Below are 20,814 nucleotides of genomic sequence, written 5' to 3' on the forward strand. Positions count from 1 at the left end.
TGCGGATGGGCATAATGTTGTACCCTTGCATGAAATCTTGCTATTATTGTATAATGGTCAGACAGAGTGTGAAATGACTTATTACTTTTCTTTTATTCTTTAATGAAGTTGGTTAGAGTAGCAGTACTACCGCTAGTCAATAGTAGTGAAGCGCACACACAAAACTATATGACAGGTGCTGACATATTAAATATTTATTTAGTTTTGACTTTCTTCCTCTAATTTTCAGCCATATCCATATGCAAACAGAAGCATCTCTTTATCTATATAGACAAATTGGCAATGATTTGAGTTATCCGTGCATATACCTTTGTGATCCTGGGTAAATATTTATACAAAGTCCTGATGCCTTGAAAATACTGCAGTGTCCAAGAAAATTTCATAGCACTTTTAAACGTTTAAAAATGCCCGTAATGCTTTGAGGCTGATCTCTGCATGGTTTTCTGATTTGAAAAGTCGATTTGGATGTATATGGGTAGCACAAGTATCTGCTTATCCTTGTGGTGGCTGGAAATGCTTTCAGAACAAAACACAATAAAAACCCATTATGCGACACAGTCTTTAACATGGTTTGAGTTATGAGGAAGAGCAAATCACAGTTCTTCTGTCTTGTTATATAGACTGCACATCTTTCATTATATCACAGAGCCCATGATGTAAATGTTGCTTTACTTCTCAATATTAGCATCTCAGAAGGATAATACCTTAGGCTTTACAAGTCAAAGGGAAATAATGCTATGATGTTAAAAACAAAACAAACACCCACGCCCCCCCTTCCCCAGTCAGTCTCCTGGCTCCAGATGCTTGTGTTAGAAACACTGAGATGTATTTGGTTTGGGAGATGAGGAATTTTATTCCTTATAGAAGGAATGTTTATATGATCTGTAAGATTTATAATCATTATGCATTTGCTTGATACTCTTGATATGAATAAGTGTTTGAGAAGACTCACAAAAGCATGTGTTTCCTATATCCTCTTAAATTGAAAATGTAACATTTTAAAAGAAAGTTTAACTTTGTGTAGTTCATATTGTCATATAGTTAGGCCCTGGTATAATAAAAATTCTTGCTCTGTATTTGGAATGTATTGAGAGTCAAATAATGTTCTTCAGAGCAACGCAGATCATCCCGTAGCAGTAAACTTGGAACAGCTGGCCTAGAAAAGTTTAGTCTTTGCCCACAGCAGCAAATTTATTGACCCTTTCCCCCCACTTTTCGCTGGCTCAGCTTGCCGCCTGGGCAGAAAGAATTCTGACTATGCCTCCGAAGTTCTTCGTCTCTCAAAAGATAGAATGGCATGGTTATTTCGGTGAAATCTAGAAACGTATATCCACTTTTTTCATTTCCTTTGCTTTGGATAAATGTAATATTTCTCTAGGATCCTCTTAAGAGTGCCCGTAGTCTAAACTGTAGTGGAGTAAAAGTTGAAGTTTCTCAAGATGGTTCTAGGAGTATAGGCAGCATAGGGCCCTATGCAGAGAGCATATTTCTGAAGGACTTGAATTTGGGAGGCGTCTTAACTCCACGTGTTGGTGATGCTCAGTTTTAAGGAAGACCTACATCCCTGCTGCTTACATGGTGATGTGGTGGTTAAATATAGAAAACTCAACTGTTGGAGTTCTTTCATGGCTCAGCAGTTACTGGACCCAACTGGGACCCGTGAGGATGTGGGTTCGATCCCGGGCTTCGCTTGGTGGGTGAAGGATCCAGTGTTGCTGTGAACTGTGGTGTAGGTCACAGATACGGCTTGGATCCTGCATTGCTGTGGGCTGTGGCCTAGGCCGGCAGCTGCAGCTCTAATTCAACCCCTAGCCTGGGAACTTCCATATGCTGCAGGTGTGGCCCTAAAAAAAGCAAAACAAAACAAACAAAAAAAACCCCCCAGAAAACTCAACTTTGGGTGTTTGGCAACTATAAATTAGTGACCATCTTTACTCTATATTCCCTAGAGTGGAGTGCCGTGATTGGCTTATAGTCTACTAAGATCAGCCTTTCCACAACGATATGGAAGTGAATTTGTATAAGAGAATCCATTGTCTGTTACCTGGGTGAGAATCTGTTCTACTACCTTATGAATTTCAGGTTTTTAAAAAATTAGCTGAGTTGCATCTGTTGCAGTTAACTGTGACGGCATTTTAAGAATCCCCTACAATTTAACACCAGTGTTGTGAAACTTTGATTACCTACTCATTAAGGAAAGTTTTCAGGAGTTCTCGCTTTGGTGCAGTGGGTTAAGAATCTGACCGCATTAGAATAGATTTACAAGGAGATCCTGCTGAATAGCATTGAGAACTTTGTCTAGATACTCATGTTGCAACAGAACAAAGGGTGGGGAAAAAAATGTAATTGTAATGTATACATGTAAGGATAACTTGATCCCCTTGCTGTACCGTGGGGGAAAAAAAAAAAAAGAATCTGACCGCAGTGGCTCAGGTTGCTGGGGAGACACAGGTTTTAATCCCTAGCTCAGCATGGTGGGTTAAAGGATCTGGTGTTGCTGCAGCTGTGGTGTAGTTTGCAGGTGTGGCTCAGATTCAGTCCCTGGGCTGGGAACTCCTATATGCCATGGGTGCAGCCATAAAATTAAAAAAAAAAAAGGAAGAAAAAAAAGTTTTCAGCTTACTGTGAATACACAGAATACACATAAACATTTATCTCAACTAATTTTACAGCTGGTAGCTTTACTCTTGAGATTTCCTTCCTAATCTTATTCTAAGATGAGAGACATTGGTCTTTATGTTTGAAGATACTTAATGGGAGTTTGCCCTTTTGTTTTGTTTTGTTTGTAAGGGCCCAGCTTGTAGCATATGGAAGTTCCCAGGCTAAGGGTTGAATCAGAGCTATAGTTGCCGGCCTGCACCACAGCCACATCAACTCGAGGTCCGAGCCGCATCTCTGACCTGCACCAAAGCTCACAGCAACGCCAGACCCTTAACTCACTGAGGGAGGCCAGGGATTGAACCTGTGTCCTCAAGGATACTAGTCGGGTTCTTAAGCTGCTGAGCCACAATGGGAACTCCAGTGGTAGTTTTGTTTAGTATGGTGAGAAATGCTTCTGGTGGATTTGTCCGGAAGTGATGAAATGAAACACTCCCCAAGTTCCTTGTTAAAGTGTCATTGCGTCTTTTTTCTTTCTGAAGACCGGTTTCTCCATTCTGAGTTGTTAGCGGGAACCTTAACCTGTGCTCCCTTTCTGATCATAACTAGTGAATTAACACGGAACATCGCCTCAATATGTGCTGCACACGTCTTTTTGTCCCCAGTCCCTAGGTCAATGCCTAAAGTAGGTAAAACTTACAAGATTGAACATGGAATCGCTGATTAATGAGAAACAACATATCCGAGTGATGTTTGCAAGTTGATAATCCTTGATGGGAGGAACTGTGTCTGATCTTTCCCTGTATTTCAAGTCCCTGGCAAATAAACTTGCGCATCCTGAAGGTACAGTGAATATTCGCTACCATCATTAACGGTGGTGGTGATACAGTAGAAATGTTTTCAAATCTCATTTGAATTTTCAGTTGGTTTTTGGCTAACATCTTGTAGCCGTCCATGAGAAGGATATAGCATATGGTGAAACTGTGCTAGTTTATTCTTGAAGTAATTGTGGTACTGGCCTACTTTTTTATTAAATTCATTTTTTTCCTAGCCCCGAAAAGTAGTCATGTGACTCACTAGACTTGTTGCTGTTGAGGTGTAGCAAACAGAGAATTGCATGGAACGCTCTTTTTCCCAACTCTTTTCTAAAAACGAGCCTCTTTAATAGGGATCGGCATGAAAGCCAGTGTCAGGAGCTGATTCCACTTTGCCTTGGATCCTGCATTCTGAATTGTATTGGGGAGTAAATTCCGTCTGCTATATAAGCTAAGGAAAGGAACAGAGATGCCTTTCGCCTATTAGCAATATTCTTCACAGGGCAGTGACAACTGGGAAAATAAATTGAGTTGGCAATTTAATAGGTATAATTCAAAGAGTAAACAGAAGCAGCTAAATTTCATGGGTAATAGTGGTACTATTGAAGCAAGGCTGTTGGAAGACACTGTTAATGAAAACAGTGACTTTCAAAATGAAGCTACATTTAGCAACTATTTTTCACCAGGAGTATTTGGCATGATGTTTGGGCTCAAGATTACGATTCTGTATTGCTTAATGCATTGTTAACTGGAAGCTGCAATGTGTGTGGCAGGAAAGGAGAGGAAAACGGACGCTTTTTCCTGTAAGAACGCTCACATCCAGATTCTCCTTGCATTTTCCCACACCTGTATTTTGAGAGGCTCAGAGAATAAAAGCATGCCAATAGAGCCAAATCTCTAAAATCTTGCCAGGTATTATTTATGTCTTATTATTTTGTTGGAAACGATGTGAAAATATGAAGAATTAGAAAACAGAACAGCTACAGTAAGTTATAATGAATTAGATTTAAACACACACACACACGGGAATAAAAATGGAATGGCAACACATTTTCATTATTCTAAAAACAAATTGTCTGATAGTTAAACCCTATTAATTGGGTCTTTTAGCCACTTACCAAAGGGATAAGACTATAATAAGTAGCCTTTCCTTCCAAGGGATAAAATAGAACTAGTGTCATTATATTTGGTGATCTTCTGGTTTTCTGAGGCTACATGTTTTATGGAAAGAGTAGAGAGTATGTGGAAAGAATATATTAAGATCTTTCATATGGGGGACTTCAAATTTCCTAGATACTTTCAGTACCAAGGTATTTGAGGAAGAAATTGAAGAAGCAAAGTAGGAAACCACAGGGCCATCTACCTATCCCCAGGGTACTGCGGTGATTCATAATTCACAAGAGAGCAAGGCTCAAGTGGATCATACTTTTTATAGTACAAGTGGGATTAATATCATACTTCATAGATACGACATGTTTATAACAAAGAAAACCACATTTCAACTCCCTCCTACCCTAGGAAGGCTTAGGAAGACGAATGTTATAATTATTTTTTAAGCTTCTAGATTGAAAACAAGACCAATGGTTGTCACCGTCCAAAGGCGGTGATCATTTTAGAATTATTTTAGTTCTTTTCTTAGGACTCTGAAATCTGTGCATGCTGTAGTGTTGCCTTGCTTCCTGTTTATTGCTCGTAAGACACTGAAATGTCTGATCACCTTTTCAACGTAGAAATTGTCTTGCTGGCATATAAATGTCAAGACTGTCCCTTTTCTAAGTTATAATGCCAGGAATGAAGTAGATTCTGAAACATGTGTTTGCATGTACCTCCTAGAGGGCCTCCAAGAGAGGTGTATAGTCTAAAGCATTGTGACGTTGTTAACTGGGGGTAGTGAGAGTCCTTGGCTAGGTAGATCAGTGCATGAACACGCAGAGAGGCACTTGAGCCAGTGTGCAGTCATTCCACCACTTTCTGTTCTGTGTGTCAGTGCCATTCTCAGTTTTCTTTAATTTTTTCCTTCTTTCTCCCACTCCTCTGCTTTCTTCTTTTATCCACTACGCTTCTATTTAGAACGGTTGCCTTTCTTAAGTGTATGATGTTTGATTACATGCCTATTTTTCTCCTAGACTATAACCCTTTTGAGGATATATATATATCCTCAATGAATATATATGTATATATATATTCATTTAAAATATTTCCCCGATGCCTATCAGAGCTGCTCAGTAAATACTGTTTGAGCTCCCACAGACTAATATTTTTAAAACATTTTAAAAATTCATTTTTAAAATTTATTTTTTATCAAAGTGTAGTTGATTTACAATGTTGTGTGAGTTTCTAGTGTACAGCAGTGATTCAGTTTTACATATATATCTTTTTTTCATAATTCTTTTCCTGCCGAGACCAACTCAACAGGATGGGGCTGAAGAACAGATGCTGTGGAACTTAAGGAAAAAAGTTAACATAAAACGAGACACAGAGACAGTAAAGGTGGGAACCTGGGGACTCAAGATCTCAGGGACCAAGAGCCCTGCCTCAAGAAACCACACGGCTTTTATTGTGCTCTTTAGAGGAGATCAAGTGAGGAGGGCTATGGGTGGAGGATGTAGGGTTTGTTTACTATTTTATAAGTTCTTTTACTATTTTAAAAGCCTCATAGCTGGTAAAAGGTTAAGCTTTTACTCTGACCTTTAGGCACATAACCTGGTCTTTGTTCTTAAGCTTAAGTCATTTACCAGCACTGTGACTGTTTTTCAAGCAGGAAGATGGGATAAAGTAAAGAAGGGCAAGATGGAGTTTTCAGAGAAACATGTCTGGAGACATTTTCCATTATGGCTTATTATAGGATATTTAACAAAGTTCCCAGTAGGATGTTACTGCTTGTCCATTCTGTGTATAATAGTTTGCATCCACTAATCTCAGACTCCCAATCCAGTCCTCCCCTACGGCAGCCACAAGTCTGTGCTCCATGTCCATGAGTCTGTTTCTGTTCCATAGATAGGTTCATTGGTGCCATATTTTAGATTCCACATATAAGTGATATCATACGGTATTTGTCCTCTCTTTCTGACTTACTTCACTTAGTATGATAATCTCTAAGTCCATCCATGTTGCCATAAATGGCATTATATCATTCTTTTTTATGGCTGAGTAGTATTCCATTGTGTGTGTATACCACAGCTTCTTTATCCACTTCTCTGTTGATGGACGTTTAGGTTGCTTCCATGTCTTTGCTATTATAAATAGTGCTGCTGTGAACATTGGGGTGCATGTATCTTTTCAAGTTATGGTTTTATTTGGATAAATGCCTAGGAGTGGGATTCACAAGCTAATATTCTTATCTTGCAAGTCATGTAGGAGGCTGTCAGGATTATTAAACTCTAGGATAGGGGATTTTTTTCATTGCTGGTGTCTGCATATATAAATTAAAATTGTAATTCACTTAATTTAGACACAGTGTTGAAGGGTGCTTGCTTTGGATTATCAACACAATTTATGTATATAGTACTCAGTGTTTGGCAGGTCAAGGTCTCCTGTACAGATTCTTATTTACTGAATGGAGTTTGTGGTTTGTGATGATTTATCGAAAACTGAAGGCTGGAGATGAACCTTCTATTTCTTTTCTATAGCAGCCAAGAAAGACTGGAATATAAGGTCTTAGGAAGGGGAATTGGAGCTGTGAAATCTTATGATCCAGTTCTTTTCTTAAAAAAACAAAACACAACTGGTACTGTGCGAGGAAGATACTTTCCCATTCACAGGATTTGGGAAAGTTTAAACGTATTGGTACAATGTTTAAGAAATGTAAGAGTTAGCATTCACCAACTATTTTGACAATTTATTCCAACTATTATGAAGTCATTTTTGGTATTTCTTACAATGCTCTCTTGGCTCCCAGTTATTGTTGGTTCATTTAATTTGAAAGGGTGATTAGAGAGCTTTGATAGAGGAATATTAAAATGTGTCTAATTTCCTTGTATCTTCTGCTGGGGTTCTGTCCAGCGTTTCTCTGCAATGCCAAATGACCAGGGAGTCCTGGCAAAGAGAGCCTTCAGGCTTTGGCATTAGAAGATGGACCTACCTTTTCTCAGCTGCCCAAATATTTTGTTCTTTCAGTCTCAGCAGGCATCCCTCTCTGTTCCATAGCAACAGTGCATTTGGGGGATTACTGGTTTTTTTTTTCCCCCTCCTACCTCCTGTGAGAGAATGCCACTATTTCTAAGCTAGGATACATCAGGTCACTGGCTAGAATTTCAGTATGGCCCTGTTAGACTCTATTTCTAGAGGGTAGAGCTTGACTCTACTCAAAGATAGGCCTTCTTTTGGTGGCCTAGAGAAAAACATAACCAAATTAAATATAATGTCAAACTCTGCCTGTATTTTCTTTCTTTCTTTCTTCTCTTTTCTTTTCTTCTTTTCTTTTCTTTTCTTTTCTTTCTTTCTTTCTTTCTTTCTTTCTTTCTTTCTTTCTCTCTCTCCCTCTCTCTCTCTCTCTCTCTCTCTCTCTCTGGTTGTGGGGTATGTTAAAAATGCTATTTCCTTTTAAAAAATAAACACAGATATAAGTAGTATGTCCAGAACTAATCCTCAAATTTCAGGTCATTTCCATAGAAGACTCTTTTATTAAACCAAAAATTTACAATGGATAATCATCAGATACCAAAATGATACAAAACTACTCTTTTAGGGGACTTCTCTAAAAGCATTTTATGGCACATGGATTCTTTTACTGTGAACATTCTCAGAAATTGGTACAAACCTTTGCCAATGAATGACAAATTTACATACACATCATGTCAGCCAGCAATATTTTGCAGCTTTAATTGCTTTAGCTTCAGGCATATTCCATGTCAAAAGAGAGTGTTTAATGTCCTGCAAGTTGCTCTGTTTCTTTGCAGCGTGAAATTATTCTGTAATTTGCCTGTTTTCCTTCTAATGCATTGTCCATTAAGTCCATTAATAATTAATGATATAAAATATATGATGCAACTTTAAATAGCATGTACAGTTTTTTGTCGTTGTTGTTGTTTTTTGCTTTTTAGGGCCACACCTGCAGCATATGGGAGTTCCCAGGCTGGGGTCAAATCAGAGCTACAGCCACCAGCAACAGCCACAGCAACGCAGGATCCAAGCCGCCTCTGCACCCTACACCAAAGCTCATGGCAACGCTGGATCCTTTAACCCACTGAGCGAGACCAGGGATTGAACCGACATCCTTATGGATACCAGTCGGATTTGTTTCCACTGAGCCACAGTGGGAACCCCTGGCAGGTGTTCCTTGGATTATTATATTTACTGTCAAGTTTCCAGAATGTCCCTGGACAGGTTTGGCTATAATTTGGTTAGTGGGTCTTTGTGATCTTTCAAACAGGTTCAAACAATTATGTCATTGTTGTCCTAAGAATTTTGGAGGGATTTCTAGTCCAATCTGTCACTACAATATATTCAAGACTTTTTCTACTTTTGAACTCTTAGAGAAAGGCATCTTGTCTGATTAAATAATCTCTAGAGATAGTTAACTCAAAGCTGAGATCATCTCTTGATCGTTCCTTCAATGGATGTTGTAAGTCAACTGTAATATTTACTGGAGGATTTTCAATATATTGTACGATGACACTGTATGTGGAGTGTGTGTGCACCTTGAAAAGGCTTTGCCTAGACTGGCTTTAATGTTTCAGCCCTTGGAGGAGCATCTTACAGGAAAGGTTGGCAAGGGTATATTGTCAAGACGGCAGGATTTTTCTTCCTTTGTAAACGTATTTGATCATTTGTCAATAGGGCCCCTTTTTTCCTTTTTCTTTTCTTTTTTGTCTTTTTTAGGGCTGCACCCACAGCATATGGAGCTTCCCAGGCTAGGGGTTGAATCGGAGCTGTAGCCGCTGGCCTACACCACAGCCACAGCAACGCAGGATCCGAGCCGCGTCTGCAACCTACACCACAGCTCACGGTAATGCTGAATCCTGAACCCACTGAGTGAGGCCAGGGATGGAACCTGCAACCTCATGGTTCCTAGTTGGATTCGTTAACCACTGAGCCACGACGGGAACTCCTCACATTTTTTCTTTTTCAAGACAAGAGGATTCAAAGCGACCCCCTGAGTGGAAAGCTGTGGGTGTACGGTACTTGGAGTTGGTGGGTTCAGATTCTGTTCTGTGACTGAGGAGGGGAGGCGAGGAACCCGTATCTACCTTCACCTTTGAAAGAAGCGGCGATTACAAGCATTTTCACTGTCATGTGTCTTGAACTGCCTGGAATCCATGCAGAAGAGCTGGAAGATACTTTAACCAACAGTAACAGGCCCTCACTGCGTTAGAAAAGGGCATGTTGGAATTATCAAGTAAATCGGGGTTCCTGGCAATAATATCTATCTTTTTTCATTGCTCCTCTTCTTCAATTTCGGGTGGACCCTCTGGTCAGAACATCTTCTGAAGCAACATTGCCATAAAGCACAGCCTAGCAATTGGAAGTGGAAACTCCCTGCCGTTTGCTAATTTCCAGAACGTCTGTCGTAATTAGAACAGTCCTCGATCAAAAAAGGAGAAAGCCGTGTAAATAAAAATCAATTACTCTGCTGCCGGCTCCCCCAGCCTCTGCCTTTTTTTCTTGCTGTCTTTTTGGAATCCTCAGGACTAACCTGATGCTCCGTCGCCTGCCTGGGGCGGGGCGGGTGCGGAAAGGTCGAGGAGAGGGGTGCTTGTGGCTACATTTCTGTATTGCATTTAATTTTTCGTTGATAATTAGACTCTCAAAGCCACCTGATATTTTTGACCAGCAGGAAACAAAAGCCCACGGATGGACTCAGGGGATGGGGGGGAACGGCCCCCACTGTGCTCATACAGCAGCTCCACAAAGACTAAAAACAAGAGCTGTGGCAAATTGGATCACCATGCAAGTTCCAACTGGCCCATTGTGTACAAGTAGTAAATTGGGAGCTGATATTTCCGAGAACTATTTATTAGCAAAGCTTGGTGTTTCATTCCCTCCCTCCCCCACCCTCCCCCACCCTTGTTCTTATTTATTTATTTATATTAGCAAACCACTGTTTATTAAGTTAGGTGAGCAATTGAAAGCACCTTCAAAAATTCAGGTAATTATCCAGAGAGTTGTCCAGACGAGAAATGTACTGATTATATGTGACAAATGGAAATAATATTTCTCCCCCCGTTAATCTCAGCAGGTGTTTGTGTGTTATTGTACAAAAGGCAAATGGGATGGCATTTGCAAGAGTTGTCGGAAATACAAAAAACCGTTTTTCCATTCAATCCTATTGCTGCATGTATTATTAAGATTTTTAAATGAGGATGTTTCAGTGACAGCTTCTGGTGGAGTGATCAGTTCTAACCATTTAGTACAAAAAAGGTGTGAAAATACTAGCCTGTGACCAGTTAGCAGAAATTGTAGTTACACAAGCCTAGACCTGCATGTCTTACAGAAGAATTGATAACTCTGGAGTTTTTTCAATTTGAGTAATGCCGAGAGGGAAAAATGGGAGTCTGTTTTGTTCGTGGCTTATGTATGTTCCGTCTCTGGGAGTTTTAGCTTTTGGTGAGTTGGAACCATGGTATTTTTGCTACAACCAGTTTCAGAGGGAAAATGTATACAGGCGCTTTTGTAATGACAAAAAAGAAAGTTTAATCTTGCACAGGAAGGCTCTGGAGATGATGCTGATTCATTTGATGGGTGTCTTTTCATTTATTCTTTTACAGGCACTGTCTGACCTGGGACGTTTTTGTCACTGTGCTCTTCCATTGATCCAGTGTGTCAGTTAATTGTATGGCCAGTGAACTGATTTGGGGGAAGAGCTCAGACTGACATGGTTATATACTGCTGTTCCTGCCAGGGACCGTCTCAAAGACCATCATACGGGGGCGTAAGCAGGTGCTGGTCCTGATCTGGTTTCTATTAGGACTCAGCCATCAAAGACCAATGAAAGCCTACGGTGCTGAATGATGTACGAGGTGTTTAAGGGATGAGAATAATACGACACGTGGTTTCTGACATCCAGAAGATTATCATTCAGTAGGTAAGCCGAAGTGACCAACATATGACAGGGAACAGGTTTTGAGTATAACATTGCAGAGCTATGGATATTTGAATGCTTATTTAGGCATCCTTCTAGAAAGAATTGAAATGTAGCCTTCTTTAACCCGGTAGCTAGCTTGAGGTGGGTAGGGTTATTGGACCTCAGAAAATTATAATAGAATTCAAAGGTATCTTAATAAATTAGACAGAAAAGGAGTTCCCGTCGTGGCTCAGTGGTTAGCGAATCCGACTAGGAATCATGAGGTTGCAGGTTCGATCCCTGGCCTTGCTCAGTGGGTTAAGGATTCAGCGTTGCTGTGAGCTGTGGTGTAGGTTACAGATGTGGCTCAGATCCCACGTTGCTGTGGCTCTGATGTAGGCCGGTGGCAACAGCTCCGATTCGACCCCTAGCCTGGGAACCTCCATATGCTGCGGGAGTGGCCCAAGAAATGGCAAAAAGAGAAAAGAAAAAAATTTCATTTGATTCTTGGGAACCAAAGTAAGTGGAAGGGACTCAGGATCCAGAGATCCTGAATAATTCGAGTACGAGGGAGATGTTAGTGGAAGGTGGCATGTTGTAGAAAACTTTTCAGCTTTTGCCATTGCAGATTTCTCAAATGGGGAGAAATTGAAGACATGCAAAGTGAGGTACACTTGGAACAGTTCCTCACTGGGCTGCTGTGGGGATTAAATGAGGTAAAGCCTTTGAGGTGCCTGGCACATGCCAAGTTTTCGACAAATATTACCTGTTTTAAAAAGAAAGCTGCCAGTAAAGGTTGAATCATTTTTCAGGGTCTGGGAATAGAGAATAAGTTGAAAGAGACGTTGCACGCTTTTGGGGCGCAGATGGGCCTGTGTCTGTTGGACGTGACCCTCTTTTTTTTTTTTCTTTTTTTCTTTTTAGAGCTGCACCTGTGGCATATGGAGGTTCCCAGGCTGGGGATCGAATTAGAGCTGCAGCTGCCGGCCTACCCCACAGCCACTGCGAGGCTAGATTCGAGGTGTGTCTGCGACCTACACCACAGCTCATGGCAATGCTGGATCCTTATCTCACTGAGCGAGGCCAGAGATTGAACCTGCATCCTCATGGATGCTAATTGGGCTCAAAACCGCTGGGCCACAGTGTTTTTGGACGTGACTCTCTTTAAGTTAGCTGGGGCTGGGCCCGGGGCTCTCCTTGTGGTCCTGGCGCTGGCTCCTCCTGGTATTGCCCGTTTCTGTCACCACAGGAAACAGACCTAATTCCCAGGCCCTGTGGGCTCCTGTCTTTGGCGTTGGACATCTTTGCTCTTCCTTCAGGTCTAAACGTCCCTTCCCTTGGTTTCTGGGCTCATCGCTCTCTCTTTCTCTCAGTTTCTTTTAATGAGTTTTCTTCCATTAGCGCAAACGCCCCTCATTTTATTTTCACACCTGGGTCCTCTCCTCACCCCCTTTCTCTTTGCTCCGTAGCCACCCTGGGGCATCCTCATCCTTTCTCAGGACTCCAGCTCTCCTACGATGACCGAGAGCTCCCGGCATCCAGCCCAGCCCTCCCTTGGGCTCTGAAAATGCATTTCCAGTGTGTTTGCCGGGGGGTTTCTCAGGATGTGAGACTTCCAGGGCCGAGACTCTGAACGTCCTGGGCAGTCTGGGGCTAGCTGGTCACCTTGACCAGACGTCTCTTCATTTTCCTCCCCTTCCCCCTCTGCCTCATCGCCTACATCAAGGATCATGTCCCACATCTCGCTCTTGAAACGTTCCCCTCTTTTTTTATTCTCAGTAGGACTGCCTGCACCAGGATATTGTAATAGAATCCCATCTGGTATTATTTATTTAATTAAAATTTTTGTTAAAAAATTTTTCGGGCACCCCGTGATACACAGAAGTTCCTGGGCCAGGGGTCAAACCTGCACCACAGCGGTGACTTGAGCTCCAGCAGTGACAACACCAGGTCCTTCACCCACTGAGCCACCAGGGAACTCCTTGACTGGTAGTCTTGACTAGCATCTCACTCCTCTTACACCCGCCCGAGTAATCTGCATAAATACGGATGGAATAATCGTGGCTATTAAGCAAGAAGCCAGAAAGCTAGGAAGTGACATATCCGTGGAGAAAATTGAGTTCTGCCATGGATTAGAGGGTTTGGGCTCTTCGACCTGGCCACGAGAACCCCGTGACTCTGCACGGAACTGATTGCAGCCTCAGTATAATAGATCTCTGCTAGAGAGCAACGCAATTTTCTCCTCAGCATCTGGATCAATTTTTTCCCCCTGCCTAGACAACAGCCCTTGCTTTTTAAAAATTGCTATGGGAACATCAACTTGCATTAGAGTTGAATCAAAACGAAGCCCCCCAATTCTGTGATTATCTGTGGACAAAGACCTAGGTACTAGTGATAGGATAAGGAGAAAAGAAATTGAAGGAAATAGGGCTTTTAATAAAAAAACGAATGTGAAAATTTGCAACCTGGATATGTTGTCTAAAGCAGTCCCCACAGCTCATCTTCCCATACATGCCTCTAGCCCCTGTCTCCTGTTTCAGCTATAGCCTCACGAATGGTGAAATAATTCATTGCTTAGTAAGAATATGCTCCATCACCATGTCAGGGACATAAACTTGGAGCATGTGGTGGTTTTAAAACATCCACAAGGCCTCTACCCCTTCAAGGTGTGGAGCCTCATTCTCCTCCTCTTGAGTGTGGGCTGAACTCAGTACCTTGCATCCAATGAATAGAATATGGCAGGAGTGGCAGTGTGTGACTTCTGAGGCCAGATCATAGATGGCATGGTGGCTTCTTCCTCTCTCTCTCGGACCACTCATTCTTGCTTCTCTATGAGGACACTCACACAGCCCTGTGGTGAGGACCTGAGGCTTCCCGAGAACACCCAGCGCTCTCCCGCCAGGTGTGTGAATGAATCAGCAGGCTTGGGAGCCGAGCTTCCAGCCCCAGTCCAGCCTTCAGGTGGCTGTAGCCCCCACCAGCTTCTAAGCGGCAACCTTCTGAGAGACTCTGAACGAGAACCACCCAGCCAAGTCGTCCCCAGATTCCTGATCCATGAAACTCCATGACGTGGTAGATGTTTGTTGTTGTAAACCACTACGTTTTGGGGTGATGGGTTATGCAGAAGTAGACAACGAATAGAGTAGTGCCGTATGATCCCTTCTCTCCAACTTCTTTCCTCTGGCTCCTTTTCCAAAGATGCAGACCCCCGGGTCATAATATATTTTTGCTGATTTTTCTGCAGAGATGCTGTATTCTTTCCCCTTCACTTGTCGTAGGTACTCCTCAGTAACATTCCTTCATCTCTGAATCGTTTTCCCACACACTCATTCTGTGGGTCATTCTATTCTCCCCTTGTACTGAGACAATTCTCCATAGGTCTCTTGGTTTTTTTTTTTCTTTCTTTTTTTTTAATATCTTGTGAGCAGAAACACTGTCTTTTTCATAGGGATGATATTTTCAAAGAAAGCAGGTTTGTTTCCTGTCTAGTGTAATAAATGTATTGTCTTCCTCTGGAGCAAACATCAGACAGGTTTGCTTGGTGCCCATTATAAAAGATTTGGGTTCCATGAATTCAGCATTCCCCAGCTGTGATGCAAACGTGCTGTGTGTTCAGGCCCACCTGGCCCCTCTCGGTCACTCCTGTCTTGCTTGGAGAGTAACTGAAGCAAAAAGCAATGCTTGTGTGGCGGGTTGCACCATGAGCAATACGGACCTTTGTCCCTAATGCATGATCTCATGACCGCAGGCTGACTTGTCATCTTGCGACTAAGGTAAAATCTCAGACTCTTCATGGCTCTTGACAGTTTTAACCCACTCCCAATCCCACCTAAAGCTGCAGTCATGCTTTGCAGTTAATTCTTTTATTCACTCACCAAACGAAAATTGTGTGTGCTAAACCTCCAACTGCCTTATTTTGAGTCTACACTTTTTTTTGGGACTACGTCTTAACAAATGCTCAAGCAAGGCTGGTCTCAAGCACACTTGTCTCATCTGCCTTGGAAATCTAGAAGGTCCCAATATTTTCATAATGTTTTTATGTCTGTTGCATCTTCTCTTTAGTCTTCTGCTACTTACAAGATAAATGTGTGACACTCCCTCTTCTGGAACTAGTCACCTGTTGCTCTTCACCTGATTCTGGTCCCATTTGCTCCTTCCTTCCTTCCTTTTTCCCTTCTCCTTCAAGAACTTAACTCTTTCATGTTACACACCAGTAGTTAATTGTAGACATACATTTATGGTTTTTGAAATACATGTGTTACCCCATGTAAATGTTTTTTCTCCTGGACAGGATAAGAAAGTCCTTGAAAGCAAGAGGCTTGGAATTGGTCTGCTTCGTGAGACTCACAGATCTGGACAGAGTGGGCTTTACATTGTGGTCACTTAGCTGGTGCCGCAGACTTAGATATTCCGTTTTCCTGGGATAATCTGAATCTCGTCCGCTGACACTGCCTTGTTCTTTTGAACATAGAAACAGTCATGGAAGTAGCTCTCATCCAGGCAGCAGATGGCAACCCATGCAGTAGCCTCTGGCTGCCACTGCAGAGCCATTCCCCTTTTCTAGTCCGTCTTTCTTACCAGTCTTAGTCTTTATCCAAGACTTTCTACTCTTTCCCTCAGGCGTCTATAGTTTACATCATCCTCCAGAAAAAAAAGAAAATACCACCAAAGCTCTTCAACCTTTTGTCCGTTGAATAACTCTTCAGTTCTCTTTTTTGTGCTCTTTAATGTTCGCTCTCTGAGATAAGGTTGGGCTCCTTGGTTTCATATTCTATTCTCGGTGGGAAAGCATTAAAAATAAGAACTAAACAAAAAGTTTCACTGTAAGGAGAATTTTTTTTTTTTTTGGTCTCTTCTTTCTTGATGTTTAATCTATTCTGCAAACAGAATTTTGGTTAATCTGTCCTTCACTCTGTATATCTGCATGCCTGGAAGTTCAGTTCTTGTGGGCAATGGGCTTTTTTTTTTTTTTTTGACAACTTTTATATATGTCTTTTTAGGGATCATCTGCCTTCTCCAGACCCACTCTGCTGCAGGCGCATGAACTTGAAGCCGGGTATGTGTGTGTACGCACACACACATCAGAAAGAGAGAAAGAATTTTCTCACTAAGCAGGCTCTTTCAAGTGTCCTCAGCTACCTTTAGAATCTGTGAGGAGGTAGAGGGTGAATCTGTCCCCTGATGAGTCACGTGCTTCTCTGGTCTGTGAAGTTATAACACAGCAGTTTCCCCTACCAGTTTCTTGACTTGCCATCCTGTAATTTGAATGGGCCCAAGGGCTAATATCCAAAGTAGTCAGAAGAGTAGAATTAAGGCTCATTTTTATCGTGACGGTGCAACATGGGGGTTTATAACTAAAGAGATTTTATTGATAAAATGAGATAATACCTGGAAAAATGCAATATAAACTTTTTTTTGATACTGTTATTCTTTTATTTTTTGTCTTTTTAGGGCCGCACCTGCGACATATGGAAGTTCCCAGGCTGGGGGTCGAATTGGAGCTGCAGCTGCTGGCCTACACCACAGCCGCAGCAATGCTGGATCCAAGTTGTGTCTGCAACCTACACCACAGCTCATGGCAATGCCAGATCCCCGACCCCCTGAGCAAGGCCAGGGATCAAACCTGTGTCCTCCTGGATACTAGTTGGATTCCTTTCTGCTGTGCCACAGCGGAAACTCCCGATAGTGTTATTCTTTTAAATGCTGTAAAAAAGTCAATGAAAAGAGACTCTAATATGTTAGCAAAGTCTATCATTTTGGTCTTATGAAATAGAAAATATTCTTTTTTATTCTATTTTTATTAGAGAATTGAGTGGAATTTTTCTAAACCTAAGTGACTTTCAGGAACAATTACCCAAGTACACGTAGACTGTATCACTTGACATTTCAGTATTTGAAGGTTGGGGTAATGTTATTACCTACATTACATATTGTGGCTTTTTTAGAAATTACCACATAACTGGCAGAGACATTTGGCTTAGATTACCATGCTATATCTCACAGTGTCTGTTGAAGACATAGATATATTTATAAAAGCTAAAAAATTTCAAACATTCAAAAAAGAAAATATATCATAGAGACCCAGTTTAAGCCTTTTCACTACTTCCTATTCCTGCCCCAAATCCCATTCGCTTCTCTCCCTCTCTACGGGGAGACTCGATTGTACTGTATCGCTGGTTGCGTTCCCCAGGAAACAGGCTCGGAGACTTATACGTGGAGGTTTCTTGTGGGATGCTCTCAGGAGACACACCTGTAAAGGGCGGGGAAGCAGGATTGGGTAAAGTTGGGAGAAGCCGAGCTGTGATGCAGTCACAACAGACGTTTCAACGGACGCTGAGGCTAGGATGGTGCTGTAAAATTGTCTCAGGGCCACATATCTATACCCCCCCACCCCCTCCACCCCCCCGTTAGCTAGACATCGGAGGTAGTCTTTTCCTGTAGAGGACACATCACTCTGGGTAAGACACCTTTTTCCTACTGAGCCCTGAGTCTGGCAGTTATTCTGCCATAAACATTCACATACAGGTTTTTGTGTGAAAAACTTTTCATTTCTCTAAGATGAATACCTAGAAGTAGGGTTTTGGGATCATACGGTAAGTGTAGGTTTAATTTTATAATTAAACCGGATGGCTTTCCAAAGTGGCCACATCATATTGCATTCCCATCATCACCATGTGAGAGTGCCAGTTGCTCCACTTGCTTATCAGAACTTGGTATTGTCTTTTAGAAAAGTTATTCTAGGAGTTCCCATTGTGGCTTGGCGGTAACGAACCCTACCAGTATCCACAAGGAAGTGGGATCAATCCCCAGCCCTGCTCAGTGGGTTAAAGGGCCGGCATTGCTGTGGCTGTTATGTAGTCTGGCAGTTGCAGCTCCTATGTGACCCCCTAGTCTGGGAACCTGCATATGCCATGAGTGAGGCCCGTAAAAAAAAAAAAAAAGTCATTCTAATATGTGTCTTTGGTCTCTCATTGGGGTCTTAATGGGCAATTCCATGATGTCGAGTGATACTGAACAAGTCTTTTTCATGTGCTTATTTGACATTTATGTGTTTCCTTTTGTGAAGTGTTCATACCTTTTTCCCCTTAAAAATTAGGTTGATTGTTTTCTTTTCATTTTTTAAAGTTTGATTGAAGTACAGTTGATCTATAATGTGAGAATCACAGAGTGGTTCAATTTGTACATGTGGACACATCCATTCTCCTTCAGGTTCTTTTGGTTCATTGCTTCCTTGTTGAGTTTTGTGAGTTCTTCGTGTATGCTGGAAACAAGTCTTTGTCAGATATGTGATTTACAAATATTTTTTTCCCTAGCCTGCGTCTTGTCTTCTTACTCTATGATTTCCTTCATAGAATAACATATTGTGATTTCGATGAAGTCCAATTTACGGTTTATGATTTTTTTCTTTTATGGGTCGGTCTCATGGTGTCCTACGTAAGACTAAGCCAAGGTCATGAAAGCTTTTAAAACCGTTTTCTTCTAAGAGTTTATTTAGTGTTTTTATGCTTTACACGCAGGCCTCTAATTCATTGTTTTAGCTCAGGTTTGTATATGGTGTTAGATATAATTTGAAGTTTATTCGTTTATTTTGCACGTAGACGTCCCGTTGTTCTAGCTCCATTTGTTGAGAAGACCATCCTTTCTCCATTCAGTTGCCCTTTGCACCTTTGTCAAAAGTCAATTCACCGTATTTATATGATTTCATTGATATATGTATCTATCCTTTCATTGTTCATCAGTGTCTTGATGACTGCCAGTCTGTATAGCACATATTAATATTGGGCAATGTGAGGATACAATAAGACAGCCATCTGTAAACCAGGAAACAGGCTCTCACCCAGCATCTGATTTGCTAGCACCTTGATCTTTGCCGTCCTGGCCTCCAGAATGTGAGAAAAAAAGTGTTGTTGAAGCCACTGAATTTCTACGTTTGTTATAGCAGCCCAAACCAGTTAAGGTGGTCGTATAGACAGATATACGATTATAAGTTGCAGATGTCCAACTCTCCTCGCTCAGTTAGCTACAGAATAACCCGACAGAAGAGCAACAAGGATAGGAAGTGAATACTACTAACTAGCCTCCGAACTGACATTTATAGAACTCTTCGTAATGGCAATAGAATACACATTCTTTTCCAGTGTCTATTAAATATTCACTAAGATAGACTACATTTTTTTTTTTTTTTTTTTTTTTTTTTGCGTTTTAGGGCTCCACCCATGGCATATGGAGGTTCCCGGGCTAGGAGCTGAATCGGAGCTATAGCCGCTCGCTGCAGCCACAGCAACGGAGGATCCAAACCACGTCTGTGACCTCTACCACAGCTCACAGCAATGTCAGATCCTTAACTCGCTGTGTAAGGCCAGGAGTCTAACCCGCATTCTTATGGTCCCTAGTCGGATTTGTTTCTGCTGTGCCACAATGGGAACTCCTAGACTACATTCTTTAATTTCTAACCATGTAAGCTTTTTAAAAATTAGTGTTTTTAATGGTATATCCTGTTCCATCCTGTTATTTTTTTTTACTTTTTAAAAATCATTAGGTTTAGATGGACTTATTTATTTATTTATTTATTTATTTATTGTCTTTTTTGCCATTTCCAGGGCTGCTCCCGTAGCATATGGAGGTTCCCAGACTAGGGGTCTAATGGGAACTGTAGCCGCCAGCCTACACCAGAGCCACAGCAACGCAGAATCTGAGCCGTGTCTGCAACCTACACCACAGCTCACGGCAACGCCGGATCCTTAACCCACTGAGCGAGGCCAGGGATCGAACCCGCAACCTCATGGTTCCTAGACGGATTTGTTAACCACTGAGCCACGACGGGAACTCCAGGATGGATTTCTTTTAAACAGCATATAGTTTAATCTTTAAGAGTAACCAATCTAACCATCTCTGTCATTTAGCTGGTCTTTAGATCATTGACATTTAGTGTAATTATATATGGCTGGATTTAGCTTTACTATTTTACTAGTTTTCTGTTTATCCCTTTGTTTTTCACTATCTTTGTTTTTGGCTTTTTGTCCTCTTTTGATTTATTTGAATATTTACAATTCCATTCTCATTTATCTGTCGTGCTTTTCAGTATATGTCTTTATACAGTTTTTCTTTTAGTGGCTAGTTCAGGGATTACAATATACATACCAAACTTCACACAATCTATTTAGATTTAATATTTTGCCATTTCAGTTACAATTAAGAAATTGCCAGTCCCTTTACCATTTCCCATTTATTTTTTAACCTTTTCTTATTTTTTTTTTTTAGTCTTTTTTTAGGGCTGTGCCCACAGCATATGGAAGTTCCCAGGCTAGCGGTTGAATTGGAGCTGTAGCCACCAGCTTATGCCACTGCCACAGCAAAGCCAGATCTGAGCTTCATTTGCAACCTACACCACAGCTCACA

General features: G+C 41.5%; 1 long non-coding RNA gene across 5 annotated transcripts in view; it reads left to right on the plus strand.

Annotated features, from left to right (window-relative positions):
* The window catches only part of LOC102158810 (uncharacterized), a 349,547-nt gene that overhangs the window by 5,177 nt on the left and 323,556 nt on the right, over positions 1 to 20,814 (plus strand). The gene's annotated exons all lie outside the window — the stretch shown is intronic.

This window comes from Sus scrofa, chromosome 4 (genome assembly GCF_054392235.1).
Source record: "Sus scrofa isolate SSC_HxYL_T2T_F1_AM1 chromosome 4, Sscrofa_HxYL_maternal_Yorkshire_Landrace_v2.0, whole genome shotgun sequence".
NCBI classification, from domain to species: domain Eukaryota; kingdom Metazoa; phylum Chordata; class Mammalia; order Artiodactyla; family Suidae; genus Sus; species Sus scrofa.